Here is a 23,732-nt window from a genome sequence, read left to right as displayed (position 1 = left end):
TTTCCTCACCATTTTCCTGATTGGCAATCAGGAGACCCCTTTGCCTTGTTGCTGATTAGGTGGCTTCTTAAGATTGCAATGGTCCTTTTTCCACCGCAGGAACCTTTACAGGAACTAATAAATAAATAAATAAATAGATAAATAAAGTACCCTCCTGTGTTTTCACCAAAAACTACCCAGGTAGATTTAGTTCCACAGGAACTAGTTTTGGTTCCTAGTAGTTAGGTGGGACCTTCGGATGTTCCCAGGAACCCTTGAGGTGCGGTCTGCGCTGGACACAGTTGGGGCGTTTTTAAAACATTGTATTTGAAGTTCCAGCCGCCATGACAGTATGCGAGAACATGTTCATTTCTTATTTCTTGTGTTTCTATTACAACATACTTGACAACAAAGAGAAAGAACAAAAGTGACTACACTTGCAGTAACTACTGTTTTTAAAAATGTGATTTGGACAGACTCTTTAAAAACGTATTTACAGAGTAATATAATATATATTCCACACGTAATATATATATATGCCACTTGTGTGGAATATGTATTCCACACAACTGACAAGATAGTCCAGAACAATAGCAACCTTTATCTGAAACAGTATCAGTCAGGACAAGAACAGTGTTTTCATTTGGATTTAAAACTCCTACCATCAGCCCATTTTGGTTCTGTTTCCTGTTTGTCTCCCTGAGTGCTATGTTCCCTCAACTGTGGCTGATTGGCACTTGGCCACACCTGGTGTTAAGTTAAAGTTAAAATTAAAGTACCAATGATTGTCACACACACTCTTGGTGTGATGAAATTATTCTCTGCATTTGACCCATCACCCTTGATCACCCCCTGGGACGTGAGGGGAGCAGTGGGCAGCAGCGGTGCCGCGCCCAGGAATCATTTTTGGTGATTTAACCCCCAATTCCAACCCCTGATGCTGAGTGCCAGCATGGTAATGAGTCCCGTTATTAAAGTCTTTGGTATGACTCAGCCGGGGTTTGAACTCACAACCTACCGATCTCAGGGCGGAGACTCTAACCACTAAGCAGGTCACTAGGCCACTGAGTAGGTTACTAGGCCACTGAGTAGGCAGCTCCTATTTTAACCTGCCTTCCCATCCAGTCTGGGCTGTCGCGTCGACGCAGGTCGCGTCGTGTCATGTCGTGCCATTGCAGCGTAGCGGTAAGCTATATTTCGGTAGCAGTTCGTAGCTTACTGTCTTTTTTTCCCTGCTTTAAATTTGTGTTTGTATTACACGTAACGACTTCTGTTTTCCTGCTCGCTACCCGCTAGCTTCCACGCTAGGCCCTTTTGTTTTTGCTTGGTTCCATGCTAAATTCCTTTTGTTTTCCAGCTCCCATGCTAGCTCTTTTAGTTTGTTATCCGCCTCGTGCGCGCTTTTTGTTGTACTCCTTTTGTTTGGTTTTGTCTTAGTGTTTTATTAAACCATGTTTCCTTACTCAATGCCTGCCTCCTTCTCTGCATCTTGGGGTTTGTCACCAACTAACTCTGACAAATATGTGCCAATATTAGAGCGGCCATCAGATACAACAGAGCTCGGCTGTTGACTTGTAAGGAGCCGCAGATCCCAAATGTGACGTCCTAGGTCAACCGGAAAAGCATTACATTTAACTAACAAAATAACCGCCTCCTAGTGTACGGGAGGCACACGACATATGATCAATAGTCACATTAGAGAGTGTGCATGGACGCCGGGACTTCACACGTAGGTGTGAAAATACAAAAAACTATTTTGCGCATGGAAACATAGTGACTGAAATATGGACACTCCTGATTAGGATCAGAGGCAGGTGAGTCCCCTGATCACTGATCAAGAGCAGGGATGGAGAACAGCACTCAGAAACAGTGGCGAAGTCACTGCAATACCTATACAAAACAGGAACTGTAACAAAAAATAGGAGCGCTAGACATGAAGAAAAACTTAACACAGGAAAACACCACAAAAAAACCTTCACACACGCGACAAATTCACAGTAAATTTATTTTACAATGAACATCTGGACAATACATTTTCAATTCACTATTGTGGCAGAATCTACTTTAAACTGGTTAAAAATAATATAATAATATTGGAACCTTTAAGGAAAAATAAATTAGAAACATTCTAATTCCCTGCTGAGTCAAGTGTTTAAATTTCTCTAATTACCATGGCTCACCAATGCGCTGCCTGCTGCACACTATGGAAAATTCTTGCCTGCTTAAGTGTGTGCGCCCAATTTTCCATTTTTACAGGAGGTGGATATCATGTCACATCACATGCATCTTTGAAGAACCATGCCCATATTTAAAGGACGTCTTCATGAACTTCATCTTGCCTATTTTTGTCATGTGCTACTACAACTTGATATGGCACGCACGCGCGCGCACACACACACACACACACACACACACACACACACACACACACACACACACACACACACACACACACACACGCACACGCACACACACACACACGCGCGCGCACAAGCGCGAAAGCAGCAGGGGGGTGCGGGGGCTGAGAAGCAGCTGGCTCTGCTGCTTTTGATCTCATCTTTACACACAGGCAACAAGAGTGTGTTTTTGTGTATGCGCACGTTTTGGCTTGTTTTTCCCTGTTTTCTTCATATTGAGGATTACTATGAATGAACGCTTGTCTTTACATGACACCCTTTGTTTGTTCTGTGTGATTCATAAGCAGGACGCTGCACTGGGCAAAGTGTATATCCATTCCACACACACAAAAGGAAAGAGGCGGAAAGAGAGGCGAGTGATGACAGGAGAAGGGTGGAAGAAATGTAGCAAAGAGATGAAACAAAGGGAGGATAAGAGCCAGGAAACAGGAAGTGTGGTAACAGGAAATGGAAAATGTGTTAAGGGAGTAGATGCTTTGTTAGCGTGACGTACAACATTCCTGCCAGGATGATGGCGCTGCGGAATGCAAACCAGCACGTTGCTATCGACATCTACTGTAAAAATAACGATAGACTACAAAATTTTCATTAATGTGGTTTGGGTATAGAATATAGCCACAATATTGGAAATAGATGGAGGCCGTACACTTGGGCTTGGCATAACTTGCACTTACATAAAGCTTGAGTTGGCATGGCAACCTCTCATCAGCAACAAGTGACAGATTTTTTTTTTGGCTGCATTGCATGGCCTCCCCTCTGTAACCCTCATACATGTCAGAGCGCATGTTTACAATGTGAACGTCATGACACTTGACTTTATTTTGTCACAAAAGTTTCACGGCGCCACCAATTCACCAGGGAGGTTAGGAGACTGTTGCAGAGGGGGCTTGAAAATACTTGTAGTGTTCAGGTCTGTTCATTTATTAATTTCATTCATAAATAATCAAAAGGAATAAAATAAGGATAAATCAATTAACATAACATTAAAGTACAATATGAATGAAAATGAGCAGAAAAAAGTTCAAAACTTATTTCTGTCCCGTTTTCACAAATACAACAGTTGACTTTCAATGTTGGCGACTACAAAGCCACATTTTCATTTTATAACAATTAAACCCAAAATGAAGAAATAATTGTACACAATCATATCTTTTTATCAGCACAATTTTTACTTATTTTTTAATACACAAAGATTGACATTGTTTTATTCCACTGTCAAAATTGTTCCATAAACTAACACCTCTAATTGAAATACATATTTCCATTATCACTGATCTAAATCTAGATTTATTAAAGATCTAAGTTCTTTTCAGATTATAATTACTTTCTATTTTTATAAATCGGTTTTGAATATTTGGTAGAACTGTTGCATGTGCTTTGTACATGACTTTTAAGATATTATACTCTGCCAGTTTATGAAATTTTAATACAATTCGCTGTTTGAATATTGGGTATCTGGGTTCCCTGTATGGATTCCCAGTAATGATTCTTACGGCTCTTTTCTGCAGAAGGAAGATTGGATTTAAATACGTTTTACAGGCACTACCCCACACTTCAATACAGATGTGGGATATGGAACAATCAGTGAGTCACACAAAATATACAATGCTTTTTGATTGAGCAATTCCTTCACTTTGTGTAAAACAGCGATAGTTTGAGATACTTCAGCCTTTGTATGTAGTGAGATGCAAACAAAGAAGGAAACACATGGAACAACGATGCATGAAATATTCAGTGAGTTTTTCCAACGTGCATTTGGTCGTTCCCCTTTCGCATGTGTAGAGGTGTTACAAAAAATGCAGCGAACGCAGGATAGGAAGACAGGAAGGTGGGGGAGAAGGAGTCAATGAGGACAAAGCAGTGCAGGACAGAGAGAGAGAAAACCCAGCTGACTGTGTTCCAAGATACTCCCCTTAGCAACAGGCCCGGCTCGCCTTGCGTCCCATTGGCCTGCTGACAGCATGCATCACAATCCCATGCACGGCAGCGCGACCAATCGGGGGGCTTCTTGCAAGTCTTGCGTTGACATGGCAACACAAGCCTGTACTTGGCACTGAATGTGGCCCGTGTGTATGGAGTGTGTATGGAGCACTCCAAAGTTGACCGAGCAACAAGTTCATACAAACAACACACACTGGCAGGCGCACTACCACGATGGAGGTCACATGGAGTTGTGTGTGCGTCAAGCGACAAGATCGGCTAATTAATAACAACCATGCCGTTTGCCCCCTTTATTTTGTGGTAAGCAGTCTAAGTATTGCAAGCAACAGTAATTAGCCAGCTAATTACCCTGGAGGCTAAATTACAGACACCAAATAACAGGTTGCGCTTGTATGAAGCCGGCGTTTATCTAAGTGATTGAGCAGTAGTGTGACGGCGGGTAAAGGTCAGCACCTCAGAGGAGATAGAGGCCGGCTGGGTGACATTTTGGTGAAACAGCAATGACATTGGCCAGTCATGCAACATGGCTGGAAATACAATTGTCTCTGCGTGCGAGTGTGAGAGCGGAAGGATTGGCGGCACAAGCTCTACTAATGGAGTTAGCTGTGATAACAGACAAGGGTGGCAGCTGGCTCTCCAGGAATATTCTCTCCTCCAGAGCATGCCCTGAGAGTGCATTTCATACATTGTAGACACACATACCTCTCCACACATTTTAAAAATGCATGTGGAGGGCCCGTCAGGATAAATCCATAATGCATGCTCACTATCTGAGATGAGCATATTAACATCTGCACGTTCTAACTGCAGCGGCCACTTCATTAGGCACCCAATCGCCAATATTCAATGATTGATAACTATTTGTTGAGGACAACGCATATTGATTAAAATGTGAGCAAAAGGATCAGAGTAACTAGGCCAGTTTTAGCTATGGCAGCTACGATTAATGTTGTCCAGGAAACATAAAAACAGGTAAGCTAGATCACGTACAATAAATATTAGTTATAAATCAACATAAATGAATAAATGATGAATAGTACTAATATGTTGCTCTGGAGAAGGAAGTCTGGGGGTCTCTGCTGGAGCTGTTGTCCTCGCGAGCCAATTCCGGATAACCGGCTGAAAATGGATGGATGAATGGATGGATGGAATACTAAAAAAATTAACGCTTAATTTGAATTGACGACAGAAAGGTGTTTAACAATTTATTCATTATTGTGGTCGTAGAACTGCTTTGTATCATACTGAGAGTAGGTGCTCATATTTTGTTCCTCTGTAGGAGCACACAGAGAAAGTTACGGTGAATAAATCATACTTAATTAAAGAATAAAAGCGGCAGAATTTCTTATTTTTATAAAAACTCTAAACTTCTTTGATTTTGCACAGTAACTACTATTTGAATCACTGTTATTGTTTGTTTAAAAAAAATAAATAAAAAAAAGGATCCATCTCGTCTCGCTCTACGTCCTCACGGCTCCTCTTCGCCCCTCGTTGGCCTCTGCACACAAAGGCTGAGGTGCTGGGGAGGGAGCGATGGAGGGGGAGGAAGGCACAAAGGACTCTTGCCCGGGGGGAAAGGGAGGGCAATGGGGGTAGATGGAGGGTAAGACGCGGGTCAAAGGGGGGAGGGCGGGGTCTGGTGGGGACGGGGGTTAGACAGGGGCCTGAAGCATGCTTGGCGGGGCACGAGGGGGTGAAACCTGAGAGGGAGAAAGCCAAGAGAGAAAAGGAGCTGAGGGAGAAATGTGAAGCTTGAAGCTGCAATCGTTCTTTTTCTTTAAGGTTGGTGTTTGCACTTGCCAAAGGGTGTGTGGGTTGGAGGGGTGTGGGTTGGGGATTCAGATTTGTTTTGGAAAAGGGCTGACTTCGGCGAAGAGTATACCATTTACACTTCTAGTAATAAGCCATTCCCCTTTAGCTCATTATGAGACGGCACCCCCTGCTGCCGTCTCTTTCAAATTTTGGTATGGACATGCACGGAATTAGGGTCAGTGCTCACCTACATAGTCTTCTCTAAAATAAGAGGGATACACCTGGTGACAGAACTTGCGTTTTACATGTCAAATAGTAAAATATTTGGCTTCCCAGTAATTGTCTTTCAGGCAAGTTATACATGTCTGCCGAGAGGGCGAACTGTGTTATAGCCAACCCTCCTCCGACTTTTAGCACGTAAACTACGCCTATCTAATTATTGCGAATTGGCAAAGTTTAGCTACAGGCGTTAGCTATCACTAAATGTACATTCTAACATAATAATATACTGTAACAGTAAATTGTTACTTCCTTCTCTTGGACTGCTTCTGTGTATGTTATTTGGTTGACGTTTATTTCAAACATGTATACAGTTTCAATACTTCAGATATTTTACATATTCTTCACAACTTGTGCGAAAAAAGTAGGAGGAAGCTAAACGTATTTAATCCCACCCCTTTTCCACTTCATAGCAACTACTAACATCTATTCACTTCCTTATTTTCAATAAGTTCAAGGCATTTATCAGAATTATTCTTAATTGTACTTGGTAAACACTTGCACTTTCTCCATGTGTGTATAAGACATTGACAAATGTGAACAGCGCTCTAATTAGTCGGGCCGACGAGCAATTTGTATTAAATTATAGACCTCTTAAAAATATGTATGTTCTGTTAAACAACTAATGGCAGAGGTGGGACCAAGTCATTGTTTTGCAAGTCACAAGTAAGTCTCAAGTCTTTGCCCTCAAGTCTCGAGTCAAGACAGGCAAGTCCCGAGTCAAGTCCAAAGTCAAGACTGGAAAGTCTCAAGACAAGTCCCAAGTCCTGCATTTTGAGTTTCGAGTCATTTCAAGTCCTTTTAACCCCAGACTAATATATTTACACAGATTGTGTATGCTTTTAAAACGCTGTATGCATTTATTAAAACAAGTGCATTTGAAATTGCAGGAAAAAATAGTGCTGACATTGCACTTCATAATAGCACTACTAACCAGTCATTTTAAACATTTAACTCATTCCTTTACAGAATAAACACATTTTAAAAAAACAAGTACAACTGTACTTATTTGCACAAACGTGTTAACATTGTATTTCCATGGCATTTTGCATTGTAACTAGTTCCACAGCAGTTTATATCCTGTTCTTACCTTATCTCATTGATCTCATCTCATATTCTATGTGTGTTTATGTGTGCGTACACCTGAAAAACATAAATACATGAACATAACAATGAACAGAGTCGTACTTTTTAGATGTCAGGGCCTTATGCAATATGTACACATATTCTTAATATAGTATACATTTTAACCAACCTTTATTTGACTATGTCTGTCTTTTTGTAGGTGGCTAAAATACGCGGTGCTGCTGACCACCGTCTAACGTTGCGTTACAGTGTGTGATGTATTCACCAACGTAACGTTATGTGTAGGTACCTCATGCAACCCTGCTTAAAAAAAATAATTTGACAAAAAGTATGAATAAAGTAGTGAACTGCAGTGGACACAACAGATTGTCGTGTTTGCAATGACGTTATTAATAGACATCTTCTAAGTAGACGCAGCATTGGCTGCTATTACACGAGCAAGTTGGGCGCCATCTTGAAGAGGTGACAAGGTGCTGGCGAGCAACCTAAACTGACAGGTAGAAAACAAAGATATCGGGCTGATGTTCAGCATTTTCCTGATCAAATGAGCAGACTGTTGAAAATAGGAATCGGGGGATTACTTTTCATAAGTAAGATTTAACATTAACGTACTATTGGTTGTATTTTGTGAAAAGAATATCACCACAGAGTTGAGAAGGAGCAAAGATCTTCAACATCTGTATGTGAAAATCACAAAGAAATCTTCTGAGGGAGGATGACCCCGCCCCTACAGGTATTTGGTTAACAAACTTTCAGCCCCACCTAAAACAAAATTCACCAGCCACCACTGATTATGATGCATTCTCATTTTATGCAAAATATAAGACAATACTCTCTTAACAGTATAATTGTAACCAGGAATAAGTCTTCAAGTAACAATATTCAAATACTAACATTGTTGGGTAAGACAGACTTTGGTTTTATTCTGAATCCAGTGAAACAGATTGGTGGTTTTAGTTCATATAAAGACTTTCAGGTGTTTATATATGTTTAAGTATTTGGCAGACATTTTTGTCCATAGCAACATACATAAAAAATACATATAAAACAATCCCTGTAAAGATTATTATTTAAGGGAAGAATGTAATAGAAAATATCAATACAGTGTCAAGACAGAATAAACTCTCTGTTGCTGCCAAAACAGAGATACAGTCTATAGGTCCCTAAGATATACAGATATCTATTGTATTCATACATTGTTTATGTAGGATATACACATGTATATATCACCTAATCATATTGTTTCTTCAATTTAAAAATAGCTGACCGTTTTTTCACCCTTCTCTGGGATTATATTCCCAGTTTTGATCTTGGACGTTTGGTCACTTATAGCATATCAGAATATTATATTACTGTTAAGCAAACTATGAACACGCCAAAGCATGTGTCCTTTATCATAGCTACACAAATGACAAAAAAGCGGGTGAAAATGAGTGATATTCAGTGAGGTAAGATGAATGAAATGTGCTGACAGTTCATTGCTCCTGCCAAATGAATTGCCCTGAGTGGAGTGGATCACAACTCCAAGATGGCGGCCCCGTGTCTCGTCTGCGCGAGTAGGCTGTAGCGCTCCATGCTGCTACCCTTATAAGATGTCTATGGTTCTAACGTTAGCAGTGAGTTTACAGCCTCATTGATTTAACTACACAACAAATAAAAGTCACGTTACTCAGCCAATAAACGTTAGCTTTCATTCAAAACTTACCCTTCATTGTGCATCTTGAAATGTCAAACGAAGTAGGAAGTTGTTGCGTCTCCGTCTGTAATCTTCGAACCGCATGCTTTGCATATTGGAATTCGTTTTTTGTTGACCAACTTGTAGTTTTAATCCCCGAGCGAAAATATTTTGGGCATAATTTTTCCTCACTGGCGGGTTGTTTGAGAGATCTTCTTCGTTGGTTGTCCTGCAATTTGATTGGCTGAATGCTGTGTGACGAAAATAACGTGGATGTAATTTGATTGGCTGTTGTACTGACAGGTAGCGCACACGCTGTCATCGCACACACGCTGACAGACACGCGTACACAATGGAAGATACGGATACGCTCCTGAATAACTTTTTAATCTTTGGGTTTTGGGGAAATTAGCAAGTCATATCAAGACAAAAGGCTCAAGTCCAAGTCAAGTCACAAGTCATTGATGTTAAAGTCTAAGTCGAGTTGCAAGTCTTTTTACATTTTGTCAAGTCGAGTCTAAAGTCATCAAATTCATGACTCGAGTCTGACTCGAGTCCAAGTCATGTGACTCGAGTCCACACCCCTGACTAATGGTAACATAAGCTAGCTGGTGGTGTTTTGGTTGTATATTTGGGTTTGAAAAGTTTAACTGAGTTGCAAACAAAAGTTATAGTTTAGCTTGTTACATAGTTGATGCGAGCTAGAAATTCTAGTTGGACAGTATCCACATCGATTGACTTGTTTTCCATTTTTTAATGTTACGGCCTTATTGAAAAATGGAATAAATTAATTTTTGTCCTCAAATTCTACACACAATCCCCTATAATGACAATGCGAAAAGTTTTTTTAATCAAACTAAAAAAAATAAAATTACATGTACATAAGTATTCACAGCACGTGCTCAATACTTTGTTGACGCACCTTTGGCAGCAATTACAGCCTCAAGTCAAGTCGATGCCACGAGCTTGGCACACCTATCTCTGAGCAGTTTCACTTATTCCTCTTGGCAGCACCTCGTATGCTCCATCAGACTGGATGGGAAGTGTCAGTTTTCATCCAGGATGTTTCTGTACATTGCTGCATTCATCTTAGTCAGGGAGATGACCAAGTCACTGTCAGAGGTACAGCATTCCTCTGTGGAGAGGAGAACCTTACAGAAGGACAGCCATCTCTGCAGAAAACCACTAATCAGGCATGTATGGTATAGTGGCCAGATGGAAGCAATTTCTTTGTAAAAGTTAGCCACAATCCACCTGAAAGACTGTCAAGACCATGAAAACCAAAACGATAAGATCTGATAAAAGAAAGATTGAACTCTTTGGCGTGAATGCCAGTAATCATGTTTGGAAGAAACCAAGCACCGCTCATCACCAGGCCAATACCATCCCTACAGTGAAGTAAGGCGGTGGCAGCATCATGCTCTGGGGAAGGTTTTTAGCGGTGGGAACTGGAAGACTAGTCAGGATAGAGAGAAAGATGAATGCAGCAATGTACCGAGACATCCTGGATGAAAACGAACACTTCCCATCCAATCTGATGGAGAAGTGCTGCAAAGAGGAATGGGCAAAACTGCCCAAAAGATAGGTGTGCCAAGCTTATGGCATCGTATTCAAAAAGATTTGAGGCTGTAATTGCTGCCAAAGGTGTATCAAAGTGTTGGGCAAAGGTTGTGAATAGATCTAAATAAATATATTTATATAGATATATCTATATAAATATATCAATATATCCATCCATCCATCCATTTTCTACCGCTTGCCCCTTTTTGGGGTCACGGGGGGTCGCTGGAGCCTATCTCTGCTGCATTATAGATATATCTATATAGATATATCTATATGTATCCATATAGATATAGATATCTATATCTATGACAATACGCAAGCAAACGCCCTCTCCTAGAGGCAACATTTTTACAAGCCTAAAAGGCAGAGGAGCTTCATTCTCAAACTTGGCAATCTTTTTCCGACGTTTATTGATTAGGTTTTTTCTTTTTGTTCTTTGGTCAAATGTGCTCAACGCCCTCGAAAAGCAGCTGGAGGTGGATGATGATGGCAGGAGCGGGAGGAGAAGAGGAGGGTGCCAGTGAATCCTCTTCCTCACCCACTGCTTCCTGACACACACACACACACACACACACACACACACACACGCGCACGCGCACGCACGCGCACACACACGCACGCACGCACGCTCCTCATTCAAACTACCTCTAAAAGTAGTGACTCCATAATTAAAACAAGAAGCACCATTCACAATTCATGAGCAACTCACCAACATCCTCAAAACTTGACATTCATGGTCAAGGGCAGCCATGTCCCAAAATCCTGGAAAATGTTAATTTGAAGTTAACAGTAATTCGCTCACTATTAGAACAACAGTAGTCCAAATACAATTATTGCAATGTAATATAATGAAACACAAACTTAAATTGAGTCATTGTGTCTTATTTGACAAATGAGCATGTGACAATGGCACTAGGTCACTTCAGCAGCTGATCATCAACATGGTGATCATGTTCTGCAGTGTTTGCTTGTTCTTTGATTGATTGAATGACTTCATGGACACAATTATACTTTGTGACTGATTGACTTGTAATCAGCGGCGAGTCAACATGTACTTTATAATAGTTTTATTTTGTCTTAGTGACGTGACTTTTAAAGTCTATTCAAAAACCCATAGAGATAATCGCTTATTTAGCATTGCTTCTAACGCCTTCATCATAACAGACTTATGGCCGTATTTCTGAAACGACCATACTGTTAATGTTTACGTCAAGGTTTATTTCTAAAGCACCTTTAAAACCACAGCCGCCCCAAAAATGCAAGGATCAACCAATAATGAAATACATAAAAACAGCTGACAGGCATATTGTAGCCAAACCTTTACCCTAATAAAGTGGTTCTCAACCTTTTTTCAGTGATGTACCCCCTATGAACATTTTTTTAATTCAAGCACCCCCTAATCAGAGCAAAGCATTTTTGGTTGACAAAAATAGAAAAAGAAGTAAAATACATCACTATGTCATCAGTTTCTGATTTATTAAATTGTACAACAGTGGAAAATATTGCTCATTGTTAGTGGTCTTTCTTGAACCATTTAGAAAAAAAGATATAAAAATAACTAAAAACTTGTTGAAAAATAAACAAGTGATTCAATTATGAATAAAGATTTCCACACATAGAAGTAATCAACTTTAAGTGCTCTCTTTGGGAATTGTAAAAGAGATCCATCTGGATTCATGAACTTAATTCTAAACATTTCTTCACAAAAAAATAAATATTTAACATTAATACTCATGGAACATGTCCACAAAAAATGTAGCTTTCAACACTGAATAATGCATTGTTGCATTTCTTTTTACAGTTTATGAACTTAAATTCATATTTTGTTTAAGTATTATTCATTAGCTATATTTATAAATTATTTTTGAATTGCTGCTATTTTTAGAATATTTAAAAAAAATCTCACGTACCCCTTGGCATACCTTCAAGTACCCCCACGCGTACCCCCGTTTGAGAACCACTGCGCTAATAGGTATAATGTCTAAAAAACATGTTTTAATAGTTTCTGCTCAAATAATGTTTTGTTTACTTAGCAGTTTTTTAATTTACTTCACATTAGGAGAAATCCAACACTATATTTTCCTTTTGGACCCATCAACATACTTTTTCATATAAACTTTGGATAATATCTGGAATATATAAACATGACATTTGAACTTATTGAATTGAACTGAACTGTCGCTGTCAATGTAGTTTTGTTCATTGTTCCTATGCTATTATCTTTACATCCATCCATCCATTTTCTGCCGCTTATTCCCTTTGGGGTCGCTGTTGCCTATCTCAGCTACAATCGAGCGGAAAGCGGCGCACACCCAGGACAAGTCGCCACCTCATCGCAAGGCCAACACAGACAGACAACATTCACACTCACATTCACACACTGGGCCAATTTAGTGTTGCCAATCAACCTATCCCCAGATGCATGTCTTGTGAGGAAGACGCTAACTTGCAAAATATTAATAATACATTATTATGACTATTTATTTATTTAGTATCTTTCCCTTTTTCGGTATTAAGTTCATCATACCTGTTGCTATTATTTGCATTTGATTTCCCTTCTGCCTTCAGCTCCCTTCTAGCTTGAGCACTGTCACCCTCACCTGTCCCTGATTGGCAATCTGGACTCACCTGTTCCACTTTTGCCAATCAGGTTCCTTTCATTTGTTTCATTTTTCATTTATTTATTTCAGGCAATGAAATAAAACATAATAACTTAAATAAAAGAAGTAGAAAGTTGACAAGACATAATAATATACATTTATAAACCAGCCTGCCCTGTAGTCAGGGCTCCATCGTTGTTTGCTGTTGGAATTGGTTTTGTGTATGCTAGCGTTTTCTCTCCACTTCCCAGGAACCTTCTTCTTTTTTCGTGTTTGACATCAAGTCATGTTTACCTGCGCTATGCCGGCTATTATTTCGAACAATCATACAATTACAACATTATACGTCACAATTTCCAGTTTTTTTTAAAGAAGCAGAGTTTATTTCATCTTACCCATTTTCCATTCCTGTTCTCAATGTATCCGCAATAAACTGTAGTGTCTGGCTCCGGGTTGTTAGCCAATTACTTTGGCTGGGGGGCGGGACTTCCGGGGAGAGATAGGAAAGTGACGTTGACGATAGGAAGTAGGGGTTCGAGTATTGACGGGAAAAAAGGAGCACATTGGGGTTGTTTTCTTGTTAAAACACATCTTGTACAATAAAGACAATACAACAAAGACGTTGTATTAGCCTACATTCCTGGGATATTGCAATACTAATACCAGTAGCGACTTGTCCAGGGTGTACGCCGCCTTCTGCCTGAATGCAGCTGAGATAGGCCCCAGCGACCCCAAAAGGGACAAGTGGTAGAAAATGGATGGAATACTAACATTAAAAAAAAGTAGATAATGGCTACGCATCTTGGGGTTCAAGACCGCCAGAACCTAACACATACTACTTTATAGATTATATGCAATATGTTGTTGTGTTCCATAAGTGGAGTGGACATAAACGAAGGTGTGTGTTGCTGAACCCGACTTGGACACTATCTGGACTAGATCAGTGGTTCTCAAACGGGGGTATGCGTACCCCTGGGGGTACTTGAAGGTATGCCAAAGAGTACATGAGATTTTTTTTTAAATATTCTAAAAAATAGCAACATTTCAAAAATCCTTTATAAATATATTTATTAGTGGTGTGGGAAAAAATAGATTTGAATACGAATCGAATCGAATACGTTGTGCGATTCAGAATTGATTCTCATTTTTAAGAAATCGATTTATTTATTTATTTATTTATTTTTTTAATCAATCCAACAAACCACTACACAGCAATACCATAACAATGCAATCCAGTTCCAAAACCAGACCTGACCCAGCAACACTCAGAACTGCAATAAACAGAGCAATTGAGAGGAGACACAAACATGACACAGAACAAACCAAAAGCAGTGAAACAAAAATGAATATTATCAACAACAGTATCAATATTAGTTATAATTTCAGCGTAGCAGTGATTAAAGATCCCTCATTGACATTATCATTAGACATTTAAAAAAAAAAAAAAAAAGAACAATACACTTGGCTTACACTTGCATCGCATCTCATTAGCTTGACATCACACTGTCCAATACTTTCACAAAGATAAAATAAGTCATATTTTTGGTTCGTTTAATAGTTAAAACACATTTACATTATTGCAATCTGTTGATAAACTATTGTCCTTTACAATTATAAAAGCTTTTTTTTTTAAATCGACGACTCTGCTTGCATGTCAGCAGACGGGTAGATCCTGCCGAAATCCTATGTATTGAATGAATGCAGAATCGTTTTGAATCGGAAAAATATCGTTTTGAATCGAGAATCGAATCGCAAAAATAGATATACTATCGAATCGTGACCCCAAGAATCGATATTGAATCGAATCGTGAATAATACTTCAACAAAATATGAATTTAAGTTTGTGAACTGTGAAAAGAAATGCAACAATGCAATATTCAGTGTTGACAGCTAAATTTTTTGTGGACATGTACCATGAATATTGATGTTTTTTGTGAAGAAATGTTTAGAATTAAGTTGTATCCAGATGGATCTCTATTACAATCCCCAAGGAGGGCACTTTAAGTTGATGATTACTTCTTTGTGTGGAAACCTTTATTTATAATTGAATCACTTGTTTTTTTTTCAACAAGTTTTTTGTTATTTTTATATCTTTTTTTCCAAGTAGTTCAAGAAAGACCACTACAAATGAGCAATATTTTGCACTGTTATACAATTTAATAAATGAGAAACTGATGACATAGTGCTGTATTTTACTTCTTTATCTCTTTTTTTCAACCAAAAATGCTTTGCTCTGATTAGGGGGTACTTGAATTAAAAAAAATTTTAATAGGGGGTACATCACTGAAAAAAGGTTGAGAACCACTGCTTTAAACAATCCACTTTCATTCACAACCTGGTCTGGAGAAGATAATGTCCTTTGTTTAAAAAATAACAATAATATATTTTCTTGAACAAAAAAGAAACTAAAACAAAAACAGTTACATAGAAACTTTTAATTAGTAAACATGAGTAAAATTAACTGTTAAAGGTTAGTACTATTAGTAGACTAGCAGCACACACAATTTATTTTTTATTTTTTTTATTTTTTTTCCAAGATGGTGCTGCTGTAGTGGCTGCTGTAGGCAGGAGCTATGTGCTCTTGTGTCATCCTTTTGTGTTTCCCTCTTGTTTTCATGTGTTATTATATTTTTTTGCATTTTGGTCCAGGACCCTTTGGGACCGTGTGACAAGGAGTGGCACTTTCGTGACCTCTGTGGTGCTTTTTTTGTGGACTTCTGGATCTGCCTCCCAGGAGCCTTTTGGCCATGGAGACCAGCTACTGGGTGTCTGCCACACCAGAGTCTGTTTGGAGGGACTGGAGGAGATGTGGATGAGGGGACAAGGCTGCGGAGCTAGCACTGAGTGCTGGGACGGAGAGGCTTCGCGGTGTCTTGACTGGGTGAGCAGGTGTCGGACACCTCAGTCACCTTGGACGTATCCTCGCTCATCCATGCGGACTGGACACTGGCCGAGAGTGGAGTCGGCTGTCTTGGTTGCTTTGTTGGGTCTGCTTCTGTCTCTGGCCATGCTCCCTCCACCCCAGCAGACGATGGTGTGGAACACCGCAGAGGCCACCACAGTGTATATGTTTATTTTACTTTTTATTCATAGCTGTATGTAGAAGTGTCTGGTTGTATCTGCTGCTTTAATGTCTGTAATGTCCTCTGTGTTCTTTGATATTTCCCTCTTACACACATGTAAGAGGGATGTGTACCATGGCTATGAGTTGTTGTTTTTTCCCCTTGGCCTCAGTCTGCACCCCCACTCCAGGGCCCAGGCTAAGACCGATTTTTTAAATTTTATTTTCATCTTCTATTCTTTCTCTCCCCCCCAATACTGTGTTTTAATGATTGTCATTATGGTGGAAAAGTCAGGTGTGTTTTGAGGTGCTATATAGGTGAAAAAAGTGTGAGAACTATACTGCACTATATATTAAAGACCGACATGGGGCTACAAAACTGGTAAGTGTGATGTTTGTAATGTACACAAAATTGCAATACAAGTCTAAAGCAGTTTCCAATGATCTAAGTCAGTGGTCTCCAACCTTTTTGTATCCACGGACCGGTCAACGCTTAATAATTTTTCCCGCGGCCTGGGTGGTGGGGGGGAATCCTTTTTTTTTTTTTTTCTTTTCTTTTTCATGAAAAAGGGACGTTTTTGTCATGAAAAAGGGAGGTTATTGTGGTTGGTGCACTAATTGTAAGTGTATATTGTGTTTTTTATATTGATTTAATAAAAATGAAAAATATATATGTTTTTTTATACATAAAAAGGAATAAAAAAATATTATCTAAGTGATTAAAATGAATAATATCATTTTAAAGTGTTGAAAAGAGAAGTTTTAACTTCGAGACGCACCAATGTGGTGCTGGGGCGCCCTCCAGCGGCACTGATGACAAAGTACATGATGAGAGGGGGGTGGAGACAGACTTCATCCCGAGGAAGAAAATTCAAACGCTCTTCCTGGAAATATCAGAGAACCCGCCACAACTTAACCACATGACATATTGCAGACAAAGTACGGCTCTCCTCCCTTGCAACGAGCGCGTATGTAATCCAAAAAAAGCCCCCCACCCCCCACCACCGCCCCCTAAAATTGTGCAACACTGCGCCACTTGGGCAAGACTGAGCGCATTGATTGATCCAAACGCTGATTGCGACATCGCACCTTCCCGTAAAAAACAACTATTTCCTACCAGACCATGCAATTCAGAATTTGGGTAAAAAAAAAAGAAAATATACATACATATATATATATATACTGTATATATATAAAGGACACTCGAAACACTCCTGTGCGCCAAACTTGTAATGTGTCTACATCTGCGCACACATCCGACATGAGGGATGTTTAAACCGGAGAGTTTGTGTCCAAAAAGGCCTGCAACAATGCACAATGTTGCAGGCCTTTTAATTGATTGCGAGCGCTAAATATTGCCTGGCAGACATATAATTGATATTTCTTACCTTTACATCCATCACCTTGCCCAAACATCTGCCTGGGAATATGCCTCGTAGTTTTTCATTGAAAAAACAAGAATCTCCTCTCTTCTGGCGCAAAACAAACCAGTCCAAAAAAAAAAAAAAAAAAAACATCGCTCCCGCCACTGCACATCCATGACGGCTTAGGTGCAAACATGCGCAGGCCGGCAGTGGAGGTGTTGGCCCATGGGCAAGGCATGATCGCTTCTCCTCCTCCTCTTCCAATACCAGGAACCATCTGGTGGGGGAAAAAATCGCACGATCATTGAAGATACGAAGCGGAAGGGATTGACGGAACCTCCTATCCAATCCGCTCCACGCATGAGAGGAAGGTCCACGCAGGCACTCCGCAGAAAAAACTGCGCAGTTTTAATTCTCATGTTTTCTCTTGTGTCCCCGCTGAAGGGCCCTTTGCCTTCCTTTCCTCCTCCCTTCCTTTGCTTTCTCTCTTCCCCGCATGCAGGTTTATTTTCGGTGGAAGAGTCTTGGACATTAACCGCCCCGCCTCCATAGTCACATACTGTAAAAAAAAAAAAAAAAAAGTTCAAAACTGCATACATGTTATGCAGAAGTTGACGTCAGATTTCCCCCCCACTCCTGTAAAGATTTGTTAAAATTTCAAAGGAGGTGGAGGAGTGCTAATTTGTTCCACAACAATAACTTGCAGACAATTAAAAACAGCAGACAGGAAAGGATTAATTACCTCATTTGAAACGTTGCTCTGATTAAGTAAAGTGTATCATAGATCCATCCATTTTCTTCCGTTATGTTATGATTTGTTTTTATGTTTGTTGGAAACCTTAATTGTTATATTTTTAATTTAATTATTATATTTTTGCTATTTGCTACAGGGGTGTCAAACTCATTTTTTTCATTCACTGGTTTAAATGTAAAAATTAGATTTTGGGTTTCACTATGTAAAGCGCTTTGAGTCACAAGATAAAAAGCGCTATATAAATATAATTCACTACACTTCACTTCCTTTTAGATCGGGGGCCACATGGAGAAAAATGTACTCCAAAGTGGGCCGGACTGGTAAAATTACAGCACGATAACTTGAAAATAAACACAACCTCGGAATGTTTTCTCCGTTTAAAAATAGAACAAGCACATTCTGAAAATGTACAATCATAATGTTGTATTGGATTGTAGTCAGCTGGAGGCGTGTCTTAATGAAATTAAACAATGGATGTCCGCTAACTTTTTGCAACTCAACGCCAAAAAAACGGAAATGCTGATTATCGGTCCTGCTAGACACCGAACTCTATTTAATAATACAACTCTAACATTTGACAACCAAACAATTAAACAAGGCGACACGGTAAAGAATCTGGGTATTATCTTCGACCCAACTCTCTCCTTTGAGGCACACATTAAAAGCGTTACTAAAACGGCCTTCTTTCATCTCCGTATTATCGCTAAAATTCGCTCCATTCTGTCCACTAAAGACGCCGAGATCATTATCCATGCGTTTGTTACGTCTCGCCTCGACTACTGTAACGTATTATTTTCGGGTCTCCCCATGTCTAGCATTAAAAGATTACAGTTGGTACAAAATGCGGCTGCTAGACTTTTGACAAGAACAAGAAAGTTTGATCACATTACGCCTGTCCTGGCTCACCTGCACTGGCTTCCTGTGCACTTAAGATGTGACTGTAAGGTTTTACTACTTACGTATAAAATACTACACGGTCTAGCTCCATCCTATCTTGCCGATTGTATTGTACCATATGTCCCGGCAAGAAATCTGCGTTCAAAGGACTCCGGCTTGTTAGTGATTCCCAAAGCCCCAAAAAAGTCTGCGGGCTATAGAGCGTTTTCCGTTCGGGCTCCAGTACTCTGGAATGCCCTCCCGGTAACAGTTCGAGATGCCACCTCAGTAGAAGCATTTAAGTCTCACCTTAAAACTCATCTGTATACTCTAGCCTTTAAATAGACTCCCTTTTTAGACCAGTTGATCTGCCGTTTCTTTTCTTTTTCTTCTATGTCCCACTCTCCCTTGTGGAGGGGGTCCGGTCCGATCCGGTGGCCATGTACTGCTTGCCTGTGTATCGGCTGGGGACATCTCTGCGCTGCTGATCCGCCTCCGCCTGGGATGGTTTCCTGCTGGCTCCGCTGTGAACGGGACTCTCGCTGCTGTGTTGGATCCGCTTTAGACTGGACTCTCGCGACTGTGTTGGATCCATTGTGGATTGAACTTTCACAGTATCATGTTAGACCCGCTCGACATCCATTGCTTTCCTCCTCTCTAAGGTTCTCATAGTCATTATTGTCACCGACGTCCCACTGGGTCATTATTGTCACTGACGTCCCACTGGGTCATTATTGTCACCGATGTCCCACTGGGTGTGAGTTTTCGTTGCCCTTATGTGGGCCTACCGAGGATGTCGTGGTGGTTTGTGCAGCCCTTTGAGACACTAGTGATTTAGGGCTATATAAGTAAACATTGATTGATTGATTGATGTTGCGTTTAATAGTATTCAATCTTTATGTGTCGTTATTTATACTTTCTGAATAAATTATGTGATAATGTTCATCAGTCAACTCATTTGTGTTAATTTTCAACCTATCAAAATAAAACAATAATATCAAAAACAAATTACAGGATATTATTTTTGTACTTTGCTCATTTTCCTCGACTGGTGTACTAACATCATGTGGTTTATTCGTTTTTACATATGTAGCATCATCTCTAAAGATACTAAGAATTGCTATTGCAACATCTTGTGGACACATTTAGAAGAGCGATTTCTTTCATTCAAAAACGTTGGCTTATTTTTATACTTAGCAAACTCATTTCGCAGGCCGGATCAGGCCCTGCATTAAGCTAATCGTGTGTCATTTTTAGAGATGTCCGATAATATCGGCCTGTCGATATTATCAGACACCTTATTATCCGATATTATTGGACATCATATTATCGGCAGCCCGATAATATCGGCAGGATAAATGCTTTAAAATGTAATGTCGTAAATAATCAGTATCAGTTTCATAAAGTAAAATTAATGACTTTTTAAAACGCCTCTGTACGGAGTGGTACATATCCGCGTAAACACGAATGGAGGGGCAAATACAGAGCAGATGCGTCTCCCAGTCAGCAGCCCCTCCCCTCTCCTCTCTCTCACACACAACACAGGAGTTGACGACGGCAGGTTTACTGGCGACGCTTGATGACCTCATCAAACCGCCGCGAGCGGAGCACAACAAGAAAATGAGTGTTGCTGCCGGTGCTGTAGCTGTGGCTAACAAGCAAGCTCACTAGATGACTAACAACACTAAGTCTATGGTTTGGGATTATTTTAAAGTGGGTCTGACGGATAAAAAACTGTCAATTTGCAATGACTGCAAAAAACATTTTATGCAAGGAGGAACCAAGACGTCTTCCTTTAATACGAGCAATTTGATCTCTCACCTCTTTAATAATCATAAGGAGCTACATGATGAATACAAGCGGAATATGCATGAAAAGCAAACACTGAAAAAAGTAGTACCACACAGTTGTCACTTAAAGACTCCGCCGAGAAAAAACTAAACTACAACAAAAACCACCTCAGGGCGAAAGTTCACGTTGTGGTCAGGGACAACGCACACAGTAAGGCAAAAGCTACGGTGGAGTTTAGTGTAGCTAGACTGCCCTGCATGGCGCACACTTTGCAGCTTGCAGTTAATGGAGTTGCCCTGTCTCAACGCAGCATTTCAGAAGCTCTGACTGACTGGTAGGCCACTTCAAGCACTCACCACTAGCTTGCAGCACATTTTGTTACTCATACAAATACGTTAGGGAAGCACGGTGAAAGAGGGGTTAGTGCGTCTGCCTCACAATACGAAGGTCCGGAGTAGTCCTGGGTTCAATCCCGGGCTCGGGATCTTTCTGTGCAGAGTTTGCATGTTCTCCCCGTGACTGCGTGGGTTCCCTCCGGGTACTCCGACTTCCTCCTACTTCCAAAGACATGCACCTGGGGATAGGTTGATTGGCAACACTAAATTGGCCCTAGTGTGTGAATGTGAGTGTGAATGTTGTCTGTCTGTCTGTGTTGGCCCTGCGATGAGGTGGCGACTTGTCCAGGGTGTACTCCGCCTTCCGCTTGATTGTAGCTGAGATAGGCACCAACACTCCCGCGACCCCAAAGGGAATAAGCGGTAGAATTGGATGGATGGATGGACAAATACGTTAGAGCAGGGCAGATTGAGCCCAGTTTATAATTTCCTGTTATACAGTATGCCAGGCAGTCTTGCACTAAAGAAGGACTGTTATTGTTTACTTTATTACTCTCGTATACTCTGGACTGAAGCTGTGTGCTTTCATTGTTTTTGTAGCTTTTGTTTTGAGGCATGTTTAAAAAAAAAAATGCACTTTGTGAAAGTCAAAGTATAGTATTTCCCATTAGTGGGTATCAGGATTATCTCAGGGAGAACATGTACCAAATTCCAAGCTGCTGTTTTGAGGCATGTTAAAAAAAATCATGCATTTTGTGACTTCAATAATAAATGTGGCAGGGCCATGTTGGCATTTTTTTCCATAACTTGAGTTTATTTATTTTGGAAAACCTTGTTACATTGTTTGATGCATCCAGCTGGGCATCACAACAAAACTAGGCATACTAATGTGTTAATTCCACGACTGCATATATCGCTATCGGTTGATATCGGAATCGGTAATTAAGAGTTGAACAATATCGGGATATCGGGATATCGGGAAAAAAGCCATTATCGGACATCTCTAGTCATTTTGAATACATTTTCTGCATTCATTAGTTAACGTTATGTTTCTGTGTGTCATTAATAAAGATAATGGCTCGTGGCCCCGCCTCAATGGTTAAAAACACTGAGCTAAGGTACCTCTCTGTGATTACGACGTTGCTAAAAGTAGTTTGCCTGCTTTAGAACTTAAAACAAAATATTGCTAATACTTTGGTAATATTTAGCTCATAAGATGTAAGTGGAGTATTGTTGGCAGTTTTTGGATGGGTATTAGAATCAGAATCAGAAATACTTTATTAATCCCAGAGGGGAAATTAAAATGTTATAAAAAAATATGGGTGGAATAGTGTATTCCCATTAGTTGCATTTATATCACCTCGTATTTGTCACATATTACAAATTAGAATGCATACAAAAAGAAACACAAGTTCTTGTTGTTGGGATTGTGAATAACAGGCAACATTTTTGTAATACTGTTAAATATTGCTCAAATACACGTTATAAATGTGACACTGAATAAAAATTGACAGCAAAGCATGTCCAAAAAGACCAGGAAAAGTGTTAATTGCACATTAAAATCATCTTTGGTTTACTTTAAGTGCAAGCACATGAACATTTACTTTGACTAAATAAATAATTATAATTCTTACAACTTAATTTTGTTTGTTGGCTGATCATAAATTTTACAGATGTATTGCGAGGACTGTGTAAATGGGGAAAAAAAACATACCAGAATTTTTTGCACATCTTTATGCAATTATCATCCTCTTTGTTACTTCTCAGCTGGTTAAAAAGTCCACTATTAAAACAGTGTATGACTGTCCATACCCTGGAAGACATGTTATTTTGGGCACAGTTCATCAGACAAAACTCATCCAATCAAGAGGTAAATTAATACAAATACTTAACTGAACAATAAATCAATTAGAATGTCAAACTTGACCAGATTAACTTTTTTTTCATTTTTGTCTTCAATATTGTGAGCACTCCCAACTTTAAAGAAACACTTTGACTAAAGTCCATGCATGATTAGATTATTTTGGTGTAAAGGAAATGCACTGATGCCTACTGAAGCCCAAGTGTCCCAATACTTATGGTCATGAGCATGTCCTGCAGGGGCTTCTGTAGGAGCAGCTTCTGAATGAAAGCAATGTGCATTCCTGTGTTGTTGTTTTTTTCATTCACAGCTCAAAACAAACACCAGCAAAATAATTCCTATAGCATCTTCTCCCTCTTCTGCGCCCCCCCCCCCCCCCCCCAAAAAAAAAAGTTTGT

The 23,732-nt window shown here is 39.8% G+C and overlaps 1 protein-coding gene across 3 annotated transcripts in view; it reads right to left on the bottom strand.

The window, feature by feature from the left end:
- The window catches only part of kdm6ba (lysine (K)-specific demethylase 6B, a), a 103,883-nt gene extending 90,110 nt beyond the window's left edge, over positions 1-13,773 (bottom strand). For 2 of the 3 annotated variants that reach the window (XM_061912471.1, XM_061912473.1), the window contains exons 1-2: positions 13,688-13,772; positions 11,402-11,454 (exon numbers count right to left, since the gene is read on the bottom strand). The gene's annotated coding sequence lies outside the window, so the exon portion shown is untranslated. Of the gene's footprint in view, positions 1-11,401; positions 11,455-13,687 lie in introns of all 3 variants that reach the window. The other variant, XM_061912472.1, reaches the window with a different exon arrangement.
- Between the last annotated feature and the right edge of the window lie 9,959 nt (positions 13,774-23,732).

Source organism: Nerophis ophidion, linkage group LG10 (genome assembly GCF_033978795.1).
Source record: "Nerophis ophidion isolate RoL-2023_Sa linkage group LG10, RoL_Noph_v1.0, whole genome shotgun sequence".
Classification (NCBI taxonomy): domain Eukaryota; kingdom Metazoa; phylum Chordata; class Actinopteri; order Syngnathiformes; family Syngnathidae; genus Nerophis; species Nerophis ophidion.
The sequence above is the reverse complement of the archived record's forward strand: the minus strand, read 5'-3'. Positions and strand labels throughout refer to the sequence as shown.